Source organism: Balaenoptera ricei, chromosome 5 (genome assembly GCF_028023285.1).
Source record: "Balaenoptera ricei isolate mBalRic1 chromosome 5, mBalRic1.hap2, whole genome shotgun sequence".
Lineage (NCBI taxonomy): Eukaryota > Metazoa > Chordata > Mammalia > Artiodactyla > Balaenopteridae > Balaenoptera > Balaenoptera ricei.
This window is the reverse complement of record NC_082643.1, coordinates 128,232,695-128,257,422: the sequence shown is the minus strand read 5'-3', so window position 1 is coordinate 128,257,422 and position 24,728 is coordinate 128,232,695.

Sequence of the window (24,728 nt, the reverse complement as noted above, 5' to 3'; positions counted from 1 at the left end):
GTTCTTTTGGATTTGAGGCACAAAAATGTTTGATTGTCTTTTGATTATGAGGTCTAAACTAATGATGCAAGCAAAGCAAGGTGATATAGAAGCAAATTATTCTAGGTTTCAGATGAATCTGGCATTGCTCTACTTTTTCTTAATTACCATTTCCTAATTATGGGGCTCTCTCAGCATAAATTTACAGTAGCCAAGAAAGAATCCTTTAAGGGATTTCTACTGATTTTGCAGTCCTTTGACTTCAAGGTGACTCTGGGAGGCACCTGGTTGGTGCACACCTGTTTCAAGCTTCATCTACCTAGTGCGTACCACCAGTCACGTGGTGCGAGGCTACACGAGGGCAGTGAGCAGCGACTGCAGGTGGGAGGAACCAAAGCAACAAGCAAACAAAAACTTTTCTTGGCTTTTAATTTCTTCTCATTGCTCTTTCACTGACTCTGAAGGTCAGATAATGGCCTTCGTTTTCCATCTTGTCTAGATTCTTTGACTCAGAGAAAAGTCGAGCTGGTTTCTGAAGCAAAGGGGGACTTATATACCTTGCGGGCATCTACTCTTGTTCTTTCAGTTTCCTCTGTCCCCTCAATAGTGTTTAGATTCCTTTAGTGGTTTTTTAACTATACAGTGGTGAGGTTGCTTACCATTAGAAGGAGTTCATTGGGTGCAATTTACCCAGGGCTCACTTAACACTTATTCTGCATGCATGCATGAACTGCTTCCAGGGTTACTCACTCCTTTAGCTTTGGTAAGGAATCTGTCAGTCAGATGAGTAGCTGCTGACAGCAACTTTTAAAGACTCTTTTCTCTTAACCATAACACATTAAACACTTTTAAAACAGATAAGTAAACATTTTCTTACAGTCTGTTGTACATATTTCCTTGCTGCACACTTCAGTATAATGAAATTCATGTTGTGCAGATAGAATTTTGTTGAAATGCATCAAATTTCATTCTTTACCCTTTTGTCCATATGTATATGTTTCCCACAAAACGTGTAGGGCTTCCGAGCAGGTGCATGGCATATAGGGCTAGTGTGATAATAAATTTCCATTTTAAATATTGAAGGGCCTTATTATGATCCACAGCTCAACTTAAGTTTTCCTCGTGAATAATGTGATGTTTCTGTTTGCATCTATTCTCTTTTGTTTTGCTCATCTTCTCCATTAGCATGAATCTAGCAGTTTGAAACCAAGAGAGCCATTAGCAGTGGCTTTTTTACAGGCGTACCCTCGCTGGATGCAATACCCAAGAAGCTACGTGGAAATAGGCTTTATGATGAATTACTGTTGCAAAAAGAACTCAGTGACACTGATAAATATTAAAGAACCACTGTTGCCCCCATGGAAACCATTTTATTTAGTTGCTTCTAAAACCTATTCTCTGTACTTCTCTTCCCTTTTATTCCTGAGCTGATTTACATGACAACAGAGTCTCTGGTCCTTGGGAGTATGTCTGCCCTTGCCGCTATTCTCTACTTAGAGTTGTCACCCTCTCTTTGCTGAGAAGATGAGTGACAATGAAGTGAGGAGTAAATGGCTACTGGAGCAGATGAACTCTGAGAAACAAAGCTCCCCTTTTCATGCAAATCTCCATAGTAATTTAACATGAAGGAAGAAAGGAAACCAGTGTACAAGGTATCAAGCGAACTGGATGGTATTCAAGGTTGTTTCATGAAGCCTTGACGTCTCTTTAGCAGTGTCATCTATCAAAGCATCTCTTTTCCTTTCATATAAAGTGAAAACACATTTCCATTTTGAAGGGAAACAAGGAGGAACAGAAAACTAACTTCAGTCACAGGAGCTGGCTGTACACTCACACCACCAGTCCCCTCAATGTCACGTTTGACTTTGTCACTCATTCCTAGTCAATAAGAACTTATCTATGCATGCTTGCTGATTGCCCAGGTTTTCTTCTCTGCCTGGGAGGCCTGCTCCTCTTCCTTTCTTACTTCAACTTTTTCTACCTTTCAAAGCTTAGCTCGAGGACTGTTCTTTTATTCTTAGAGTCTTTCCTTCTGGATTGATTATTCTTCCTACAGAATTCCCATTGCATTTTGAGTTAGTGTCTATCACTTAATTACCAGTTCCTTCCTATGAGGTGGATTTTCTCTCACCAAGATTTATTGAGGAACGTGACCGTGTGTTATACTGCATTGCTCTTTATCCATAGCTCTTGACATAATAGCAGATATATAATATGTCTTTGTTAGATGGATTAGCTGCAATTTAAGAATCATGAACTAAGAAGGGTAAACTTTAACTCATAGCACGTTCCCTTAAAGATAAAGCATGACCTGCTTTTGATTAGTTGACTATTCAATGATGCCATTGATCACAGGATAGTCAATCAATGTATTTCAGTTAAGATAATTTTTAACTCAGAGGCTTGATACCTACTCAGATTTTTCTTTAGCTGGGATATATTATTGATGATAATAATAATGTTTATAAGAGCAAGTACTTAGAGCTCGCCTTGTGTCCAGCAGGAGTCTAAGCATTTTAAGTGTGTATACTATTATTTAATCCTCACAATAACCCTATGAAGTAAATAGTATTGTTATCATCACCATTTTATAGAAAAGGAAACTGACTGTTAAGTAACTTGCCTACAGTTACAGAATTTGTGCCTCAGCAAGTTAGCTCCGGAGCCTGAGCTCTTTTTTTAAAAAATTTTTATTGGAGTATAGTTGATTTACAATGTTGTGTTAGTTTCAGGTGTACAGCAAACTGAATCAGTTATGCATATACATATATTCACTCTTTTTTAGATTCTTTTCCCATATAGACCATTACAAAATATTGAGTAGAGTTCCCTGTGCTATACAGTAGGTCCTTATTAGTTATCTATTTTATATTTAGTAGTGTGCATATGTCAATCCCACTCTCCCAATTTATCCCTCCCTCCTCTCCCCACCGGTAACCATAAATTTGTTTTTTACATCTGTGACTCTATTTCTGGTTTGTAAATAGGTTCATTTGTACCATTTTTTTTAGATTTCACATATATACAATATCATATGATATTTGTCTTTCTCTGTCTGACTTACTTCCCTCAGTATGACAATCTCTAGGTCCATCCATGTGGCTGCAAATGGCATTATTTCATTCTTTTTTATGTGGAACCTGTGCTATTAACCACTATTCTAGTCTTCCTCATCTACTGCCATTGGGTTTCCCCATACTCTCACCTTTTCTTGTGTACAGTGTCCCTCACGATCCAAACTCAGGGACCAGAGATTCTGAGAAGGTTTCTGACAAGCCTTTTATCTGGGATCTTGATACTCACCATGCAGAACTCAGGGATAGATTCAAACTGGATACCAAGTAAGTAAAATATAGTAGGATATTATAGTTAAAATTTGAACATAAGGTTGTTGGAAACTTTTCAAAATTAGTGTGTATGTGGTGCTAATGAAAACATAAATGAAGGCCAGAAAGTCAGATTGTTTGATTATAATTCCTTTTAATTACCATTTCTTTCAATTAGCTATTTGTTAAATTATGGAATGGCTGAATGAAGCTGAAATTATATAGGTTTTATAAAGTTAAAAGAAGGAATATATAAAACTGCTAGGAAAATATATAAAGGAAACAATCCCTGAACTTATTTCTCTTTATGCTATGGAGAAAATCTTCCTAGTTGAGAAGGAAAAGGCTGTCTGTCCTTCACTCCGATACTTATTTATGGAGCCAAACTTGTGTTCTGGGACTGAATTACTATTGAAGTAGATTGCTCTTTAAACAACTCGAAGGACAAAGAGGTTTTTGTTGTTTTTTTTTAAATTTGTGTGTGTGTTTGTATGACCCTTTGATAAGGTTATAGGAAACATTTCGTTTCCATTTAGACTTCTAAAACCACTTAGACTATATAGATGTATTTTCTGAAGTAATACATTGTGAAATTAAGGCTTCATATTCCTCCTGTTATCCAGGGTGTGGTAAGAATTAGAGGTGAGAGCAAAATCTGACTTGGCATCTAGAGTGTAAAACATGATTGCAGGGGCATTCCTTGTGGAGTCAAGACAACATCTGACTTTCAGAAACCACAATCATCATGGCTTGGTAATGATTACACCATTATGAAGTATGTGCGTGCACGCATGTGTGTATATAGAGGGAGGGCATAAGAGAGTAGGCTCTCCATTCACAAGTACAAAATAACCCAAAGGAAAAAACATTCTGAAAGTTTAATCTGCAGTGTTGTCCCCTGAAAGCAGCTGTATTCCCTCAAACCATCAACCTCTACAGAACGCTCAGCAGGATGCTTGATGCCCCTGATGGGCACACAGTCACCAAAGACACATTGTCTGTGGTGTTAAGAGGCAGATAACATGGCCAGAGCCACTGGTTTAATCTTTCAGCTGACATCTGAATATAGGCAGTTGTTTTAAAGTAGTACTTAGCCGCACCCTCTGGGAATTTATATCCAAAATTTATGCTAGTCCTTATGCATTTCATTATTTTGCTTATGTAGGCTGTCTTGTTCAACAAAATAAAGCTATGTGGTGATTATCTGCTTTCCTTAGGAGTCCTACTTTAATTTGATAGACATAGAGAATGATGGTTATGCCTGCAGTCTGCACCAAAGTCAAAGATGTGATATAACACTCTGGGGATATTTATTTGGTTTCTGGAGTTTATTTTGAACTTACAAAAGAATAGAAATTCAGATATATTTTTAGATTATGATGTGCTTGCACCTGAGGAGAGAGACTCCAGAGATGTATCTACATGTGGCAAATATAGAAAAGACTGATTTGAGAATTTGGTTAGCAGTGACTTCCAACTTTGATCCTATAGTAAAATATATATTGAACTGATCTGTTTATTCCACAGTGTCTGTCATAAGAAGAGGTTTCAGCTTAAGATCCCTCCTCCCCCTGCTGAAGTAGAGAGCCAAAATACTCTGTTGGGATTGTTATGCTGTCTCTTCAAAGAGCATGGAACAGAGGATGGGCCTAGAATTACGTGGAAATAGCAAAACTGTGCCTTAATGCTGGTTTTTCCTTACTAAGAGGAATTAGTACATACACAATTAAATGGACTACTCATAAAAATTATGTGCATTTCTTCTTGAATATAAATGTCTTGAACTTTTTTGCTTTTTTTTGAATCACAATGGTTTTCCACTATAATATATGCCTTTTACTTTTCAATTCCTTACTTATAAAAAGAATTACCGGGCTTCCCTTGTGGCGCAGTGGTTGAGAATCTGTCTGCCAACGCAGGGAACACGGGTTCGAGCCCTGGTCTGGGAAGATCCCACATGCCGCGGAGCAACTAGGCCCGTGAGCCACAACTACTGAGCCTGCGGGTCTGGAGCCTGTGCTCCGCAACAAGAGAGGCCGCGACAGTGAGAGGCCCGCGCACCGCGATGAAGAGTGGCCCCCGCTTGCCACAGCTAGAGAAAGCCCTCTCACAGAAACGAAGACCCAACACAGCCAAAAATAAATAAATTAAAAAAAAAAAAAAAAAAAAAACTTTGGAAAATAAAAGAGTCGAGGATTTAGTAAATTTCAAACATGCGTTGCTCAGACAGTTTATGGTGAGATTCACATTACAGTGAGCTAGTCTGTCCTTGGGCCCCTTGGGGGTTTCCTGCTCACATAATGGACACACCTCAGTTGTGAATTAGATTACTGTGTATGATCTGACTCACCCGTTGAGGGAGACAAATTTGTTGATTCCACTGTGTGGTCTTTGTATTCATATGAAACTGCCAATCTCTCTCTTTTCCACCCAGGATGAACTATAAGGAGAAGACATTTGCCATCCAGGCTCCCTCCGCTCCGGTGCTGGAAGCAATCCTGACCAAGCTTGGCAGAGTACGGGAGATCTCTTCACTGATCTCTTCACTGACCTGCCAACTTCATCAGCTGTCTTCGGTAAAACTTACTGATTAGGGCCCAGAGCACAGGCAAGCTTCCTGCAAGCTGGCTTTGCTGTGATGTTCTTGTGTACCTTTGTTCCTATAAATTTTAAAGTTATTTACTTATAATAAAGAGTCGGTTGTTTTACTTTCAGTCAAGTTCCCTGGGAAGTAGATTCTGAGCTAGAGATTAGCATACATGAAGTTTATTAGGGAGCACTCTTTAATCAACACCTGGAAAAGGTAAGGGAAGGAAACAGGCTTCAGCAGAGGGAGAAGCTGGGCTGCAGCACAGTTTCAAAAAGCCTTCATCACCACCACAAACAGCTCCTGAGATCTGGAATGGCCCTTTAGCAGTGTGTCAAATTGAGGGTTAGAGGCTGGACCTTACTCCCCTCATGTTGACTGGTCACTGGCTGTGGGCTGCCCCAAGCAGTGGCTTTCTCTTCAGCAGACAATTCCCGAGGAGAGCTGGCAGCTGAGGGCTGTTTGTGCTGCACTCCCAGGAACTGGGGGAGCAAGTCCTTTAGTCCTGAAGGGGGATCTGAGTGGCACATTACAGATTCCCCTAAACATATTTATAGACATTGTGGTTATTGCCAGTACATTTATTTAGTTAAATATGACTTAAATCCACGTAACATACATTCAGAAAGAGATAGCTTCTTCTATGGAAAGTAAATTGATTGTGTTTTAAAGACTCAAAAATTAAGGTAAGAATCAAATTACATGCAAAGTGTATAAATATTGCTGTTTTTGTTACAAATTAACCTTATGAAATGACCATCTTATAGGTCATAAATGTTAAAATTGACAATTTCATATGGAAAACACTAATATAAGTGGTTGGAAAAAGTCATAGAAATATAAAAGGAGTTTGCAAGCAAGTTACTTTGTGAGAGGCTTCTTTCAGTTTTAACAGAAAATGAAACTGAAAATTACTGACTCAGTGGTATAGCTATGGTTTCTTTAAAAAATGTGGTATACCAATCAGTGACCTATATTCAGAGGAAATCTTTTGACCCTACATCAAACAACTGGTTAAGGGATATATTCTTAGACATTTCAAGTTAAAGTGAAATGTTGGGAAAATCTCGTTTTCATGGATCACCACCATATCTTATTTTTTGATTAGCCAACAGCTATTCATAATCCTGTTGATTAGAGGAGGGTTTCTACAGTGCTAAGAGTCTCATTTCAGGAACACCTGGTAGGATTTTGGAAATAATTTTCCTCCCCTAAAAATGGGGTATCTTTTGCCTAGGGTGATGTTGCCACCTTTACACAACAGATTCTTTCCAAGTTAAGGGCCAGTCTGAGAACCAAGGAGGCATCCTAGTTCTTGAGCTACACTGCAGCTTCCTAGAATTCTAATCATCAGTCATTGGCTAAAAGCCTGGTAACTCTTGCCTCCTTTGCCGGCTGCTTTTTTTTTTTTTTAAATTTGGTGTCTCCGCCATTTTGTGTTCCTTCCAAGTTGCTGGTTGGTGTTCAGTTTCAAAATAGGGATGGTTATAGGATCTGTGAAGCCTAAAGCATATACAATTTGGGGATCCTCTCTAAGAAAAGGGGTAGCGAATTAAGTAGAAATGATTATTTATTTAGAATAAAAAAATCACACAAAAAACTAACTTAAGAAAACTTACAAATCGTACAATTATCATAAAATTTGTAAATAGAACATTATGTTTTTATTAATTAGCTGCCTGTTATATCTCTATATCACTGTTTTTTTACATTTTTGCTCACATACATTTTGACCACTTTTTCTAATTAAAATAATTTTGTAATACTTTTCATAGAGGAAAATAGAAGAGTAGTTCAATTTTTCCTCTAGCATGGTTGATAATTTAGAAAAGCCTCTTTTATCTTTACAGCTCATTATTGGTAATCTTTTGTCAGTTTTTTAGGATTGCTGTCAAGCAGAAGAAAACCTTTATCAAGTTTCAGATACAAATTTTCTCAGAGTATACAGAGTATAACAACTTTTTTTGGTGTAGTGTCTAATCTTAAATCCTCTTTCATTTCATAATCTTCAGTAACCAGTTTGTCACTGGTGACATCATTGCAGTTTTACATTATCTGAACTTCAGCATTTTGTATAAAATCAGCAAAAAAATTAAGTAATTTTCTTGTATTTCATTTGATTCATACCTCCTTATTAACTGAAATTATCACTCTGCATTGAAGCAGAGTTTACCTCCCACACTTGGCCCTGTCCCTAGTTTCTTCTTCTTCACTTTCTTTTCTTCTGGAATTTTAGCATACCACTCAGCTGAGGACACATGTAATTATAATAGAAATTTTGAAAAACAAAGAACATGGAAGTAGATTCTAGAAGAAAAGTATTTGATGAAAGTATATCTCTACTGAAATGTAAAGAAGTCGTAAGGACAACACATAATATATATTAGGGAATTATTGAAACTGGAGGAATATAGCCCTCTATTCCCTTAAGTCAAATGGTACTACATGGCATTACTGACATACTTATCTGTTAACAGGTTAATGAGAATAAAAGTCTTCTTCCACCTAAACCTGGCTGATCATCATACATCTGGTTTGAGATTATTTTGTGTGCGTGAACAAAGGAAATTTCTCAGAACACAGTCAGAAACTATTCCATTAAGAATTCCAGACACTGTAACATGATAAATGGATACTTTGTTTATTTTAATTATTGGATGGGATGTTGGATGGCTAAGTTTTTATGTTGTGTAAAGGTTTCTGTTTTATATTTCTTTGGGTTTTGATCTCCATTGGTCTACTTTCCCATTACAGCAGATCTCAGGTTCTTCAGAGTTTAATATCATTCCTGTTATTAATTGCATACTTTTTAGTGCTATTAGACAATTGAATTATTTAACACAGATGGTCAAAACAATATTCCTACAAGATAATTACATGTAATTTCAAACAGGCAGAGATGGGCCAGTATAGGATAGGTTCCGATATGTTGTGTTTCACACATTTTCTCTGGTGTTCCCAGCATTCCAGAAGCTCTACTGAATCTTATTCTTTAGTACATGCTCATTGACCTGTTCAGAAATTGGAGGCCATTCTCTGGAATCCCACTGTAGGAACAGGGAAAATATGGGAACCTAACAGGTAGGTGAACAAGAATAACATGAGTATGAATAAAAAACTGCTTCATATAAAATTACAACTTGCAACTACAATGTGATAGCCTCTTTTCTTCTAATGAAACATGAGAAAATATTTGTTTACTTTTTAAAAATATTGCTCTTCAAAGATCGAGTTCTTACATTTGAAAAATAGGTTTTAAATTTCTGTTCTCTACCATTTGAATAATTATGTCAGGCTTCCAAAGAGCCTTCCTTAAAGACCCATACCTGTTCTTAAGAAGCTTATAGGTCTATGATTTTAAAAAATTGGAATCTTGGATTAATCTTTTTATTTGAAAGGTAGGATTTTTTTGTCCTTTCCCCATATTCTAAAAGCAATAGCGCTAAATACCAAGCATATGTGTTTATGGTATGCAGGTCTGTTCGATGAGCCCATAAAAACTGAAGTCCCACATTTCCTCGTGAATTGATGATTTATTACCATAGCTCAATAGTTCTTTTCATTGGCATAGGATGTTTTTTTCATGGTGTACTTGATCATGATTAATGAGTCTCACAAAATGCTAGAGCCTCCAAAATCCTAAGTATGTGGCTTATCCTTAACAAGTGTTAATTACTTAAAAAAAGTAACGAATCTTAATTTTTAAAACTTTCGTGCAGTTGTGTTCTAGAAAATATTTCTATTAAATCAGATAAAATTAAAGATAAATTTCTTTATGTCAATAAATTTAAATGATTTTAAAGTAATGAATATATAGAAAAAACTCATGTGTATGATATATATACGTACAGAAAATTATTTATATGCAACTATCCATTAAATGAAATCATACTCAAGAATACATTTTCAAAGTAACTTTAGCCAGTTATACAGATTAGTGTCTTCCAAATAATAAAAAATTTTAGTATATGATTTCATTTTAATTTTTGTAGTCAGAATTGACAGTAATTCTCAGTGGGACTTTTTTGCCTTATTTTATCCTAAAACAAACACTGTTCTGATAGGTGTGAAACCAAGAAGAGACTGAAAAATCTCAAGCAAATTTAAATATTTAAAACAAAGTTTACTTTCTGTATTTCTTTAAGTGTGTTAGTGTGGATTTTTCTTCATGGGAATATTTTTGTCTTGAAAATGAGGAAAATAAACAGTGCTTAAAAAAAATAGTGCTATATCCTAAGAAATGTTCCTATGATGCTAATATACAAAATACTTGGCTGTTTTTCACTTACTGACCAGATACATTACATAATAGTATATCACAACTGATTAATTCCATTATACCTTTATAATCGGGCTCGAATTAATAACTGATAGTCACCACCACATTATCCTACATATTCTAATACCGTCATTGTTTGAGGGTCTGCTACAGTGTACATTTTGTCCAATTGAGAAGAAATGTTTTTTATAAAAATGACAGTTGTATAAAAATAGAATTATACTCGGGAATATTTTTGAAGCTTTATTTTGTTCAATTTGGTTTGTGGTCCATCTGGAAAGAAAGATTTTTCAGGGTTTCCAGGCTTGGTCCTTGGTGATTCTACTGTCTAACGATAGAAAGCAAATTATCAAATTATGTGATATATTGGATGAAAAACATCAAGCTATTAAAATTAGAAGAAAAGAGAATTGAAACAGATTTGAAAGGATCATGAGAACATGAAGAAAGTATTTTATAAAAATCCTTAGTGGGACTATTTAAATTCTGGCAGTAATTATTAATAAGACAAGTGAAAAGTTGTATTCAAGTGATCATAATTAGTACATATTTTTTGAGTTCCTACTTTGAGTCTGTTGTTGAATAGGTTATTGTGGAAAAATCAAGAGTGGTATATGTTATTACATCTGCCTTCTAGGAATTTAACTTCCATTTAGTGGGACAGAAGTAATCCATGTAAAACAGCACCTTTCATGGGATATATTGTAAGAATACACTTTATTGGTCAACTGTTCTCACAGAAACCATCAGATCATATCAGTGCAAAAATAAGTGATTACTTGAATAAATGCATGATGATACAATAGAAAGAAGCTGGAATTTGGAATCAAAAGACTAGCTGTGTCAGATTTCTTTTATGCCCAAAGTTATATTCTTTCAGCCTACATTTTTTCCCTCCAGTTATTGCTGTAGCAACCAGCTGGACCAGGTGGACCCTGGATGAACCTCACCTCTGCTGCCTTGAGTATCTGTCACCACGCAGCTTCTCAGCTGCCTCCACGTTGGAGTATGGAAACCCACTCAGCTATTCTGGTGGATGTGCAGGCATGAAAGGGTGAGAAACACTTAGATTGATAAGGAATGTGAGCTTTCCTTCTGTTGTCCCTTGAGTAGCCAATCCTGAGATGCATTGTCCAAACTGCTCAGACGGTACCCAGTGGGATGAAACCCCAGTTGTTATCATGAGACAGCCTGATAAGGCATCCTTGAACTGGCTTTTCCTTCTTCTCTCTTTCACTATTACAAGTGCCTATTCCTAATTCCTAGGATCTATACGTAAATTATCTGCATACAGACCTTTATCTCAGGCTCTGCTTTTATGAGGAAACACAGATGAAGACACTGTTTTTTGATATTTACTAAGTGTGTGGACATGGCAAAACAAAACAACTTTGAATCAAGAGGCTTGGGTTCAGGCTCAAGGTTTGTCAGTGACTAGCTGTATGACCTTAGGCAAATTAAGTCTTTGTGCCCTGGTTTTCACACTTGCAAACAGGGATAAAACTAGTACTACCTTGTAAGGATTGTTGTGATGATTAAATATAAGTCCCTTAGCAGTAGCTGACTAATGGTGAGGCTGAAATGATTTCATTCATGCAAAGCATTATAATAATGCCAGGCACATTAGTGACTTAAAACAATGCACACTTGTTATCTTACAGTCTGGAGATCAAGGTGTCCAGAGGGCTGTGTTCCTTCTAGAAGTTCTAGAGGAGAAGCCAGTTCCTTGCTCTTCCAGCTTCCAGAGGCTCCTCACCTCAGGGCCCCTTCCTCCCAACTTTTTTTCTGTTGTCATATCTCCTCTGAATCTGACTTTCCTGCCTCCTTCTTACTGGGTTTACTAGGATAATCAAGGATAATCTCCCCATCTCAAGATATTTAATCACATTCACAAAATCTTTTTTGCCATGTAAGGTGACATATCTACAGGTTTCAGGGATTAGAACGTGGATATCTTTGGAGAACAATTATTCTGAAACCAAAGTACTCAAGAAACTTGGCTGGAAAAATTCCTCTGAGCCTCAGTTATATCATTTATTGCAATCAAAATGATTATAATCAGAATGACATGATATAGTAAGATTAAATGAGAACAGTCTGTGTTTATTATATAGATTTGTATCATTATAAAATCATACTTTAAAATTGGGCTTTCAGTGCTGTCTTTTAATCCTTACACTGATTCATAAGTAGCTTTATTTTACCTGAGTCTGAGCCCTGGTCATTCTAAGAGATATGGAGTTTCCCAAACTCCCATGGTACTCAACACTAATCTTTACTATATTTTAATCTGTTACTTTTCTTTCTCCCTTAGCTGATTGTCAGCTTCTTGAGGTGCTGTGTCCTATTTTTCTATGAATGTTCTATGTGCCCATGGAACAGAATAATGCCTAGATAATGTAGTAATGCTCACTAACTTCTGTTGAATGATGGCATAGCTGACTGATGTATGCATATATAAGAAAAGGCCAAGCACATAGAATATTTAAAGGATAGTTATTCAATCTGATATTGTTTAATCTGTAACTGTTGAAAGGGTTGATCATAGCTGCTAAACAGCAGGGATACAGAAATCAATATTATATTACAATTGTTTTAAATATGTTGGTGGTAGTATTTTGGATTAATATGCTCAAGAAAGTATTTTAAGAAAAGTGTATATACCACAAATTAGCCTTAATTGCTGACGGCAGAGCACTTAAATTAAGTACAACCGAGTGTCAGCTTCTCCCACAGAAAGTAAGTACGGAACTGATGATCTCAGAATTCTATTGAGCGAGGGTTGGAAAAACAAGCCCTTGGAACCCGCTTATCTGGTAACATGCAGATGCAAGCAAACATCACTGCTGTACTCTTTATCTCTGCAGCAAAAATATGCAACTGTGTAGTCAAATTAGATAGTGCTGTTGGCAGTCTGGAATTTTGCCTTGTCTCCTCAGGTGACATGAGGTTTTGATGTGCCCTGAAACTACATGCCAGAATGCTGGAAGTTTCCAATCTTAATTTTGTAATGAAATTAGGTGTGAATGTGATGACTGATGTAATGTATGCAGTACTATCAGATTTATATTTGATATTAATATGTTGCTTCTGGGTACAGTAGTGACTTTCCCAATTTTCCCTGTCCCTTGCCCTGTTAGAAGGAAGCCATCCCAACAGCATGATGTTAGGCCAAGGCTCTTTTTCCAGTTGCAGAAATGGCACTTGATGTAGGATACTGCAGTATTTTGTGTGGTCCACAAATTCAAATTCAAGCTTTAAATGTCTTTACATTGTAGTGTTCTTCCTCAGTAGAATTGTGTTTATTATTTGGAAAGAGTTTTTGTACAATTATTCAAGATTTTATATGCCCAGATTTGCAGAATAATTGAGGCTTTAAGATATGCTACTTAGGATTTAGGATAGCAAAACCAGTTTCACTAATATTGGTCTTCTGCGAAATTCATAGTTTCCAAAATTTAAAATTTATATATGAGTGGCTGTGATGGTTAATGATATGTGTCTAATTGACTAGGTTACAGTATCCAGTTGTTTAGTCAAACACCAGTCTAGATGTTGCTGTGAAGGTATTTATTAAATATGATTAACATCTACATCAGTAGGCTGTATACAAATGAGTATACAGATATGGTAAAAATCGGGAAGAAGTTTGGAAAACACTGGCCTTTGAAATATCTTGAACTTTTTATTTATTTAAAAATTTCTACCTTTCAATTTAATATTTTGACTGAGTAATACATACAGGTTTTTTTTTTTAATTAATTTATTTATTTATTTATTTTTGGCTGTGTTGGGTCTTCGTTTCTGTGCGAGGGCTTTCTCTAGTTGCGGCGAGCGGGGGCCACTCTTCATCGCGGTGCGCGGGCCTCTCACTGTCGCGGCCTCTCTTGTTGCGGAGCACAGGCTCCAGACCCGCAGGCTCAGTAGTTGTGGCTCACGGGCCTAGTTGCTCCACGGCATGTGGGATCTTCCCAGACCAGGACTCGAACCCGTGTCCCCTGCATTAGCAGGCAGATTCTCAACCACTGCACCACCAGGGAAGCCCTGCATACAGGTTTTAAAATTTTTAAATGTACATAAAGAAAAACAATATGAGTTGGATATCAAGGAGTTAAATGTAATATCTGGCAATAAGATAACTTGGTAAGATACTACCTTAAAATATTATAAATTTGCAGTATAGCTGTGGTAGAGGAATTAAATATTAGATTATTTTGTCTCAAAGCAATTCTTGTTGATTCTAGATGGAGGAGTAAATACCACACACACATACATACACCTATATACACATACACACCCATCATTCATTCATTCATTCATCTGCGTGTATAAATTTAGAGAGAAGAGTTTTGTGAGTAATCGGAGTCTATTTTACTCATTTAGGTCCAGTAAGGGAAATATTTTCAGAAGAGGTATTCTTTATTTTTAGATAATGGAGAATAACAGGCGAATAAACTAATTCAAGGCAAAGAATACTTCAGTAGGAAGCTACAGACTTAGATCCCTTACTGGCAGTCAGCAATGCCTTCCCAAATTGTGTTAGGAATTAGAGTGCTTATGGATGTGTTAGTTATAGAAAAATAATATAGTGTAACAGTTATGTGAGTGAATTTTGGAGCTAGGTTTGGATTCTATATCTGTTACTTGACTCTATGACTATGGCAAGCTTATTTAACCTCCTCATCTATAAAATAGGGAGAAGTAACAGTAAGCAATTCTTAGAGGATCCTGAGGACTAAAGGAGCTGCTAGAATAGTGGCGAGCGCATAGTAAGTGCTCAGTAAAATAAAAAATAATGATTCTCCAGTCCTTTCATCTTCATACAGTTTTTAATACAAAATCAAAATTTTAAAAAAGGCTAGGAAGAGGTTATTTTTATTTTGTCTTAATATTTTTAAAATGTGTGGTTAAATCCAATAGTCCCCACATACTTTATGAAAGTCGTCATTGTGCTATGTTGACTAGAATGAGAAATGGAAATGTCACTAGCGTGTTGCATAAATCTGTCTCCATTAGCCCTTAAATCTGATTTTTTGTGAACTGTTGAAATTTCTTAATTTCAATTTTGAGACCCTAGTACATGTTGTTGTTTTAAGTGCTTATGAAATGCAAAGTGTACACAGCTGCTACAAGGAAGACTGAAGTAGAAATGAAGGAGATTGACTACAGTTTTCAGAATGCATTAGACCTCAGAGACACTAAAATTAATCAGATGTGGAAAAATAGTCTGGGTGTTAATAAATACATTCTTTGGTATACTCAGCATACATATTCTGAACCTTCATTCATCCTTTCCTACTGTTGTCATAAACCCACGAACGGTATAGCTCTGCCATAAAGCTCTTTCTTATAACATGTTGGAGTCCATGCAGCCTTTGAATGCATGTTCCACTTGATTCATTTTTATGGGAATTGCTGCATGCAAATAAGGATGAATAATGCATGTTCTGTTTTCATTTCTTGCTAGGGACCAGAATATCTTAATGTGAATTACATCACAGTTTAAATATATTTTTTGCATTGTGATGTCCAGTTATTGGTCAGACCATTTCACTTCATCCTTCTTCTTGACCATCTCTTGAATGGACCTAGTGTTTGTACCAGAGTATCTTTCTTTGGCTGGATCATCTATGAATTTATAATTCCTCACATAGGGCTTCCTGCCATCTGTTTCACATTTTATTTCCCATGTATGCTTTCTTGTTTCATCATCCGTATTAGTTTGGAACTAATTCTTGAGTAAGAAGTAATGTTCTTTCCTGAGTCTGTTCTGAATTGCCAGAGGTTTGGGTATTTGAAAAACCTCTTATGCAAAAAACAGTGAGCATTATGGGTATTAGTGAAAAGTATACTACTTTGAATATTTTATGTTGAATTATCTTTCAGATTTGGGTACAACTCAGGTAGTGTTTACTAACCTGATCTAATTTGGAAATCAATGTCACTTTAAGAATATACAGGAAAATCATATGACAGTATAATATTTGATGGCCATGACAAGTTCACAGAGAGAAATTTGGAAGTTACACGTGAATGTTTCATAAAGTACCATTGCATATAAATAAGCTGATAACCAAGGTTTTCCTTCAGCATTTCCTCTAAAAGAGAAGTATAGTGCATTGGTGGTATCTCCTTCTAAACAAAGAGGTACAGTAGATAACTGGTAGCTTCTTCACCTTTGCCTGTGACATTTTGCGTCAAGAAATAAGAGCAACCTACAGGGTAAACTGGACATTCCAAGTCTATACATCCTATTAAGTTATAGGTTAGCTAAAGTATGTATTGTACACATTTAGTTATGGACATTTCCAGATCAGTTTTCAGTCTCTTCAGCCTCAGGAGACTTTTGGGAAAATTGTAAAGAATGTCAGTAAGTTTAAGACTTGAAGCCTTGTTGGATGTCTTGGCCTGTCTGAGCAAATTGGGAAATAATGGAAGCCAAGGACAGCATGTCCTTTGTACTTACCAGAAGCACTGATGGCAACACGTCCTGGGGTTTTCAAGGTGAACAAGGCAGGAGCCAGGCATGAGCACATCCTTAGTCTTCTCTCTCTGAAAAGATGCCTTCAGCTTTTGAAAAGAAGACAACTCTTCCAAGGACTAATTTATTTAAAGTTTTATATCCTACTTTAAAAATGAAAATTAAGCATAACTTGCTGTCCAGGAGATTCTAAATTTTGCCTAAGTCTAATTGCAATAAAAAAATGTTCTTATTAGACTGGGTCAGGTTTTCTGGGACCTGAACCCAATCAGAATGTTCTACAATGTTTAAGACACCTGGATAAGGAAGAAACTTCAGCTGTTAGTTTGGGCTATTTATGAACCCCTGGACAGCAGATAGTGCTGCTGGAAGGGGTACTTTGGACAACAATCTGATTACCCCATGCAGGCCTATCTTCTGAAAGGAAAAATCATTGCATTTTAGGGTAGAAGCAATTTAGAAATAAAAGGATTCAGCCACCTTGGTTTCCATGAGCCATATTGTGGTGTCTTAAGTGCCATTTTTCCTAGTTAATTATGGGGACTTTAAAGAAAACACAAAATCATAAAGAACATGTATTACACCAGATGGTATGGTCTTATTCATGTAGTTTACTCATGAGTAGAAAAAAAAATATCTTTGTTCTGGTACTATATAAGAATGTCTCAGTAGCAGTAAAGTCATCAACTCCAAGAAATGTTTAATTATTTCTCCATTTAGTTGAGTGGTTAGGCACACTACAGCCTATTTCTATACACTTGACTGCTCCACTATTGGGAAACAATTTTTTTTAAAAAAGGTTTTTTCTCCCTGGTGCTTATTTCACTAAGCTATTATATTAAACATTCCCTTTGTCATATCTCTGCTGTCAGGTGATGGTAAAATAATAAAACTGCCTTGTGTAATTCAGCAAAAAAATGTAATCCATTTATGTTTGACTGAAGAGTCTTTAGAATAAATCAACAAGACATGCTACATGTGTAATTATTTCAGGAAACAAAGTGGCCTTAAATACTGTTTTTTCCATTTATCCTCTTTCCTGTTCAATTTCAGTTGTTTCCAAGTTTCAAGAACTGGCAGGAGTAAACAGTTAAGTGCCTCCATACAGGGTTATGGTCTTATTGGAACTCTCATAACTAGTGTATAGGAAGGTTCCCAACTACTGATCTGTTGCTAATGGTTGTGACCCAGAGGAGTGTTACAACAAGATTTATATGTATATGTATATACACACATATTTTATATATATATATATACACACACACATTTTTCAGCTTTGCTGAAGATATTAATGGCACTTGTGATGTGATGAAGGGAGAATATACTATGTGCTGCTTTCCGTAATGGCTGAGATAAATGACCATTACTCAGTCCTCAAATGCAAACCATCCCAATCTGAAAGCAGCTCTGCAGAAGAGGAATGTGCACCTAATTTTGGGGTAAAGAATTATGCAGAATGTGTCCAAGACACCTGCAGAAAATTAAAGACTTTACTTCTCTGTATGTGAAATTCTCATGAGGTAATTACCCTCAGTGTCAGACATAATACCGCTCCCATTAGACAGAACACATTGAGGGAAAATTGAATAGACTTTTTGTCGGGAGTGCTCCTAGGGATTAATAGGGCTGTCTAAAGCAGTAATTGGAAGGTTTTCCCCCACTTTGCATGCAGCCATCCTCACTTGTGTCTTTCAGGTTTATTATTAGGCCATTGTCATTCTATTTACCATGGAGGCACAAGCTTCTTCGTTGTTAACATCTCCTGCCAGCACCTTTGTTTCTTTGGAACGAGCTGCTGCCTTTAACCACTTCCCTTTTTGTGCTGGCCTTGCCTTGCCTCCCTTTATGTCTCTCCATGGTCACAGTGCCAAGAACTGGCAGGAAAGGGGCTCCTTTTCCATGCATCGCAAAGATGAAAGTGACTAAATAGGGCTTGATCAGCTAAAGCATCTCACTTTGTTCCAGGGCTCTTTCATCCTTCAGGGAACTTCCTCAGCAGGGAAGGAGCTGAGAGCTAATCTTTCTGTGTTTTGGCATCTGTAACACCAATATCCAGTTTATAGATCTATACAGCAAGTGGTCTCTTTATTTGGGTTTTTAGTATGTCACTAATTATTGCATAAGATTTCTGAGCTAAAAGGAGATTCAGAAATCTGTCTCATATTATTTTCTCTGCTTCTTTAGCATATGGGGCCATGTTAATGGATTCATACTAAATTGCCACGAGTTGTATTTTATCAGTAACAATGTTCTGGTTTAGGTTAAACTAAAAGTGAACTTAAAAGTACTGGATGTGCAATCAGATTTTTGTATATCAGAATGACTCATTCAGGTGTGAGAGGTGTGTGTGTGTGTGTGTGTGTGTGTGTTGTCAGGAGGAGAGAGGGGGTTGGGATGGGAAATGAGGAAGAAGAATATTTATGTGGGCTAATGATTTTGAGATTCTCCATCGTAGATATTGTACTTAAAGCTAGAAACTTTACTTTATAAACTCTGCCTTTCAGTGCACCTTTGAACGCTTATGTATTCAATGAGAAATACCAGAATGAAAAATTTTCTGCCAAGGACAAGGACCATTACAATTAATTGTGCTGAAATCATTTGATAAGAACGAAGAGATACCACCTGTCCCTTCATTTTATTCCTGTCCATCATTCTTTATTCCTATGGGTCAATTTTGTGACTAAGTAATACCATTTCGAACCACTGTGAATGGATTTTGGGTTGACTCTTTAAAAACAACTAGATGATTTAGAGGATTAGCACTGCTGAAATGTAAATTTTAATATATTTGTTAAATGTAAAATATACTCCCTTTTCTATTTAGAAGAACTCAAAGAAATCAAATGTTTGATTCTGGTCAATTCTCATTATCTTCTACTTGTGTGTTTCTTATGCTTCTTACTAGAATATAAAGTCCTTAAAGATAGATACTGTCTGATGTCACTTTTGCATATCTCCGTCTTTCTTAACACAGCAAACTTTCAATAAATACCTGTTACATAGAAACCTTTATGGTAAATATGATGGTTTTCACTAAATGACATATCAGCAGGTATGTGGATAGCATTTCTAATTTAGAGAGGGGTTTGCCTACTTTCATTATTTTTTTTTAACATTTTTATTGGACTATAATTGCTTCACAATGGTGTGTTAGTTTCTGCTTTATAACAAAGTGAATCAGCTATATATATACATACATCCCCATATCTCCTCCATCTTGCGTCTCCCTCCCACCCTCCCTATCCCACCCCTCTAGGTGGTCACAAAGCACGGAGCTGATCTCCCTGTGCTATGCAGCTGTTTCCCACTAGTTATCTATTTTACATTTGGTAGTGTATATATGTCCATGCCACTCTCTCACTTCGTCCCAGCTTACCCTTACCCCTCCCCGTGTCCTCAAGTCCATTCTCTATGTCTGCATCTTTATTCCTTTCCTGCTCCTAGGTTCTTCAGAACCTTTTTTTTTTTTTTTTTTTTTAGGTTCCATATATATGTGTTAGCATACGGTATTTGTTTTGTTTTTCTCTTTCTGACTTACTGCACTCCGTATGACAGACTCTAGGCCCAACCACCTCTCTACAAATAACTCAATTTCGTTTCTTTTTATGGCAGAGTAATATTCCATTGTATATATGTGCCACATCTTCTTCATCCATTCATCTGTTGGTGGACACTTAGGTTGCTTCCAAGTCCTGGCTATTGTAAATAGGGCTGCAATAAACATTGTGGTACCTGACTCTTTGAATTATGGTTTTCTCAGGGTATATGACAAGTAGTGGGATTGCTGGGTCATATAGTAGTTCTATTTTTAGTTTTCTAAGGAACCTCCCTACTGTTCTCCATAGTGGCTGTATCAATTTACATTCCCACCACCAGTGCAAGAGGGTTCCCTTTTCTCCACACCCTCTCCAGCATTTATTATTTGTAGATTTTTTGATGATGGCCATTCTGACTGGTGTGAGGTGATACCTCATTGAAGATTTGATTTCCATTTCTCTAATGATTTGTGATGTTGACCATCCTTTCATGTGTTTGTTGGCAATCTGTATATCTTCTTTGGAGAAATGTCTATTTAGGTCTTCTGCCCATTTTTGGATTGCGTTGTTTGTTTTTTTGTTATTGAGCTGCATGAGCTGCTTGTAAATTTCTCAGATTAATCCTTTGTCAGTTGCTTCATTTGCAAATATTTTCTCCCATTCTGAGGGTTGTCTTTTCGTCTTGTTTATGGTTTCCTTTGCTGTGCAAAACCTCTTAAGTTTCATTAGGTGCCATTTCTTCATTTTTGTTTTTATTTCCATTTCTCTAGGAGGTGGGTCAAAAAGGATCCTGCTGTGATTAATGTCATAGAGTGTTCTCCCTATGTTTTCCTCTAAGAGTTTTATACTGTCTGGCCTTACATTTAGGTCTTTAATCCATTTTGAGTTTATTTTTGTGTATGGTGTTAGGGAGTGTTCTAATTTCATTCTTTTATGTGTAGCTGTCCACTTTTCCCAGCACCACTTCTTGAAGAGGCTGTCTTTTCTCCATTGTATGTTCTTGCCTCCTTTATCAAAAATAAGGTGACCATATGTGCGTGGGTTTATCTCTGGGCTGTCTTATCCTGTTCCATTGATCTATATTTCTGTTTTTGTGCCAGTACCATACTGTCTTGATTACTGTAGCTTTGTAGTATAGTCTGAAGTCTGGGGGCCTGATTCCTCCAGCTCCGTTTTTCTTTCTCATGATCACTTTGACTATTTGGGGTATTTTGTGTTTCCTTACAAATTGTGAAATTTTTTGTTCTAGTTGTGTGAAAAATGCCATTGGTAGTTTGACAAGGATTGTATTGAATCTGTAGATTGCTTTGGGTAGTCTAGTCATTTTCACAATGTTGATTCTTCCATTCCAAGAACATGGTATATCTCTCCATCTGTTTGCTTTAATTTCTTTCATCAGTGTCTTAAAGTTTTCTGCATATAGGTCTTTTGTCTCCTTTGGTAGGTTTATTCCTAGGTATTTTATTCTTTTTGTTGCAATGGTAAAGGGAGTGTTTTCTTAATTTCACTTTCAGATTTTTCATCATTAGTGTATAGGAATGCAAGAGATTTCTGTGCATTAATTTTGTATCCTGCTACTTTACCAAATTCATGGATTAGCTCTAGTAGTTTTCTGGTAGCATCTTTAGGATTCTCTATGTATAGTATCATGTCATCTGCAAACAGTGACAGCTTTACTTCTTCTCTTCTGATTTGGATTCCTTTTATTTATTTTTCTTCTCTGATTGCTATGGCTAAAAATTCCAAAACTATGTTAAATAATAGAGGTTAGAGTGGACAACCTTCTCTTGTTCCTGATCTTAGAGGAAATGGTTTCAGTTTTTCATCATTGAGAACGATGTTGGCTGTGGGTTTGTCATATATGGCCTTTATTATGTTGAGGTAAGTTCACTCTATGCCTACTTTCTGGAGGGTTTTTATCATAAATGGGTGTTGAATTTTGTCGAAAGTGTTTTCTGCATCTATTGAGATGATCATATGGTTTTTCTCCTTCAATTTGTTAATATGGTTTTTCACTTTGATTGATTTGCATATATTGAAGAATCCTTGCATTCCTGGGATAAACTCCACTTGATCATGGTGTATGATCCTTTTAGTGTGCTGTTGGATTCTGTTTGCTAGTATTTTGTTGAGGATTTTTGCATCTATGTTCATCAATGATATTGTCCTGTAGTGTTCTTTTTTGTGGCATCTTTTGTTTTGGTATCAGGGTGATGGTGGCCTCATAGAATGAGTTTGGGAGTGTTCCACCCTCTGCTATATTTTGGAAGAGTTTCAGAAGGATAGGTGTTAGCTCTTCTGTAAATGTTTGAGAGAATTCACCTGTGAAGCTGTCTGGTCCTGGGCTTTTGTTTGTTGGAAGATTGTTAATCACAGTCTCAATTTCAGTGCTTGTGATTGGTCTGTTTATATTTTCTATTTCTTCCTGATTCAGTCTCGGAAGGTTGTGCTTTTCTAAAAATTTGTCCGTTTCTTCCAGGTTGTCCATTTTATTGGCATAGAGTCCCTTGTAGTAATCTCTCATGATCCTTTGTATTTCTGCAGTGTCAGTTGTTACTTCTCCTTTTTCATTTCTAATTCTATTGATTTGAGTCTTCTCCCTTTTTTTCTTGATGAGTCTGGCTAATGGTTTATCAATTTTGTTTATCTTCTCAAAGAACTAGCTTTTAGTTTTACTGATCTTTGCTATTGTTTCCTTCACCTCTTCTTCATTTATTTTTGATCTAATTTTTATGATTTCTTTCCTTCTGCTAACTTTGGGGTTTTTTTGTTCTTCTTTCTCTAATTGCTTTAGGTGTAAGGTTAGGTTGTTTATTTGAGATGTTTCTTGTTTCTTAAGGTAGTATTGTATTGCTATAAACTTCCCTCTTAGAACTGCTTTTGCTGCATCCCATAGGTTTTGGGTCGTCATGGTTTCATTGTCATTTGTTTCTAGATATTTTTAATTTCATCTTTGATTTCTTCAGTGATCTCTTGGGTACTTAGTAGTGTATTGTTTAGCCTCCATGTGTTTGTATTTTTTTCAGATTTTTTCCTTTAATTTATATCTAGTGTCATAGTGTTGTGGTAGGAAAAGATACTTGATATGATTTCAACTTTCTTAAATTTACCAAGGCTTGATTTGTGACCCAAGATATGATCTATCCTGGAGAATGTTCCATGAGCACTTGAGAAGAAAGTGTATTCTGTTGTTTTTGGATGGAATGTCCTATAAATATCAATTAAGTCCATCTTGTTTAATGTATAATTTAAAGTTTGTGTTTCCTTATTTATCTTCATTTTGGATGATTGTCCATTGGTGAAAGTGGGGTGTTAATGTCCCCTACTATGATTGTGTTACTGTCGATTTCCCCTTTTATGGCTGTTAGCATTTGCCTTATGTATTGAGGTGCTCCTATGTTGGATGCATAAATAATTACAATTATTATATCTTCTTCTTCAATTGATCCCTTGATCTTTTTGTAGTGTCCTTCTTTGTCTCGTGTAATAGTCTTTGTTTTAAAGTCTATTTTATCTGATATGAGAATTGCTACTCCAGCTTTCTTTTGATTTCATTTTCATGGAGTATCTTTTTCCACCCTGTCACTTTCAGTCTGTATGTGTCCCTAGGTCTGAAGTGGGTCTCTTGTAGACAGCATATGTACGGGTACTGTTTTTTTATCCATTCAGCCAGTCTATGTCTTTTGGTTGGAGCATTTAATCCATTTACATTTAAGGTAGTTATCAATATGTATGTTCCTATTACCATTTTCTTAATTGTTTTGGGTTTGTTATTGTAGGTCTTTTCCTTCTCTTGTGTTTCCTGCCTAGAGAAGTTGCTTTAGCATTTGTTGTAAAGCTGGTTAGGTGGTGCTGAATTCTCTTAGCTTTTGCTTGTGTGTAAAGGTTTTAGTTTCTCTGTCAAATCTGAATGAGATCCTTGCTGGGTAGAGTAATCTTGGTTGTAGGTTTTTCCTTTTCATCACTTTAAATATGTGCTGGTATTACCTTCTGGCTTGCAGAGTTTCTGCTGAAAGATCAGCTGTTAACCTTATGGGGATGCCCTTTTATGTTATTTTTTGCTTTTCCCTTGCTGCTTTTAATAATTTTTCTTTGTATTTAATTGTTGATAGTTTGATTAATATATGTCTAGGCATGTTTCTCCTTGGATTTATCCTGTATGGGACTCTCTGCACTTCCTGGACTTGACTGACTATTTCCTTTCCCATATTACGGAATTTTTCAACTATAATCTCTTCAAATATTTTCTCAGTCCCTTTCTTTTTCTCTTCCTCATCTGCGACCCTTATAATTAAAATGTTGGTGCATTTAATGTTGTCCCAGAGGTCTCTAAGACTGTCCTTAATTCTTTTCATTCTGTTTTCTTTATTCTGCTCTGCAGTAGTTATTTCCACTATTTTATCTTCCATGTCACTTATATGTTCTTCTGCCTTAGTTATTCTGCTATTGATTCCTTCTAGAGAATTTTTAATTTCATTTGTTGTGTTGTTCATCATTGTTTGTTTGCTCTTTAGTTCTTCTAGTTCCTTGTTGAACG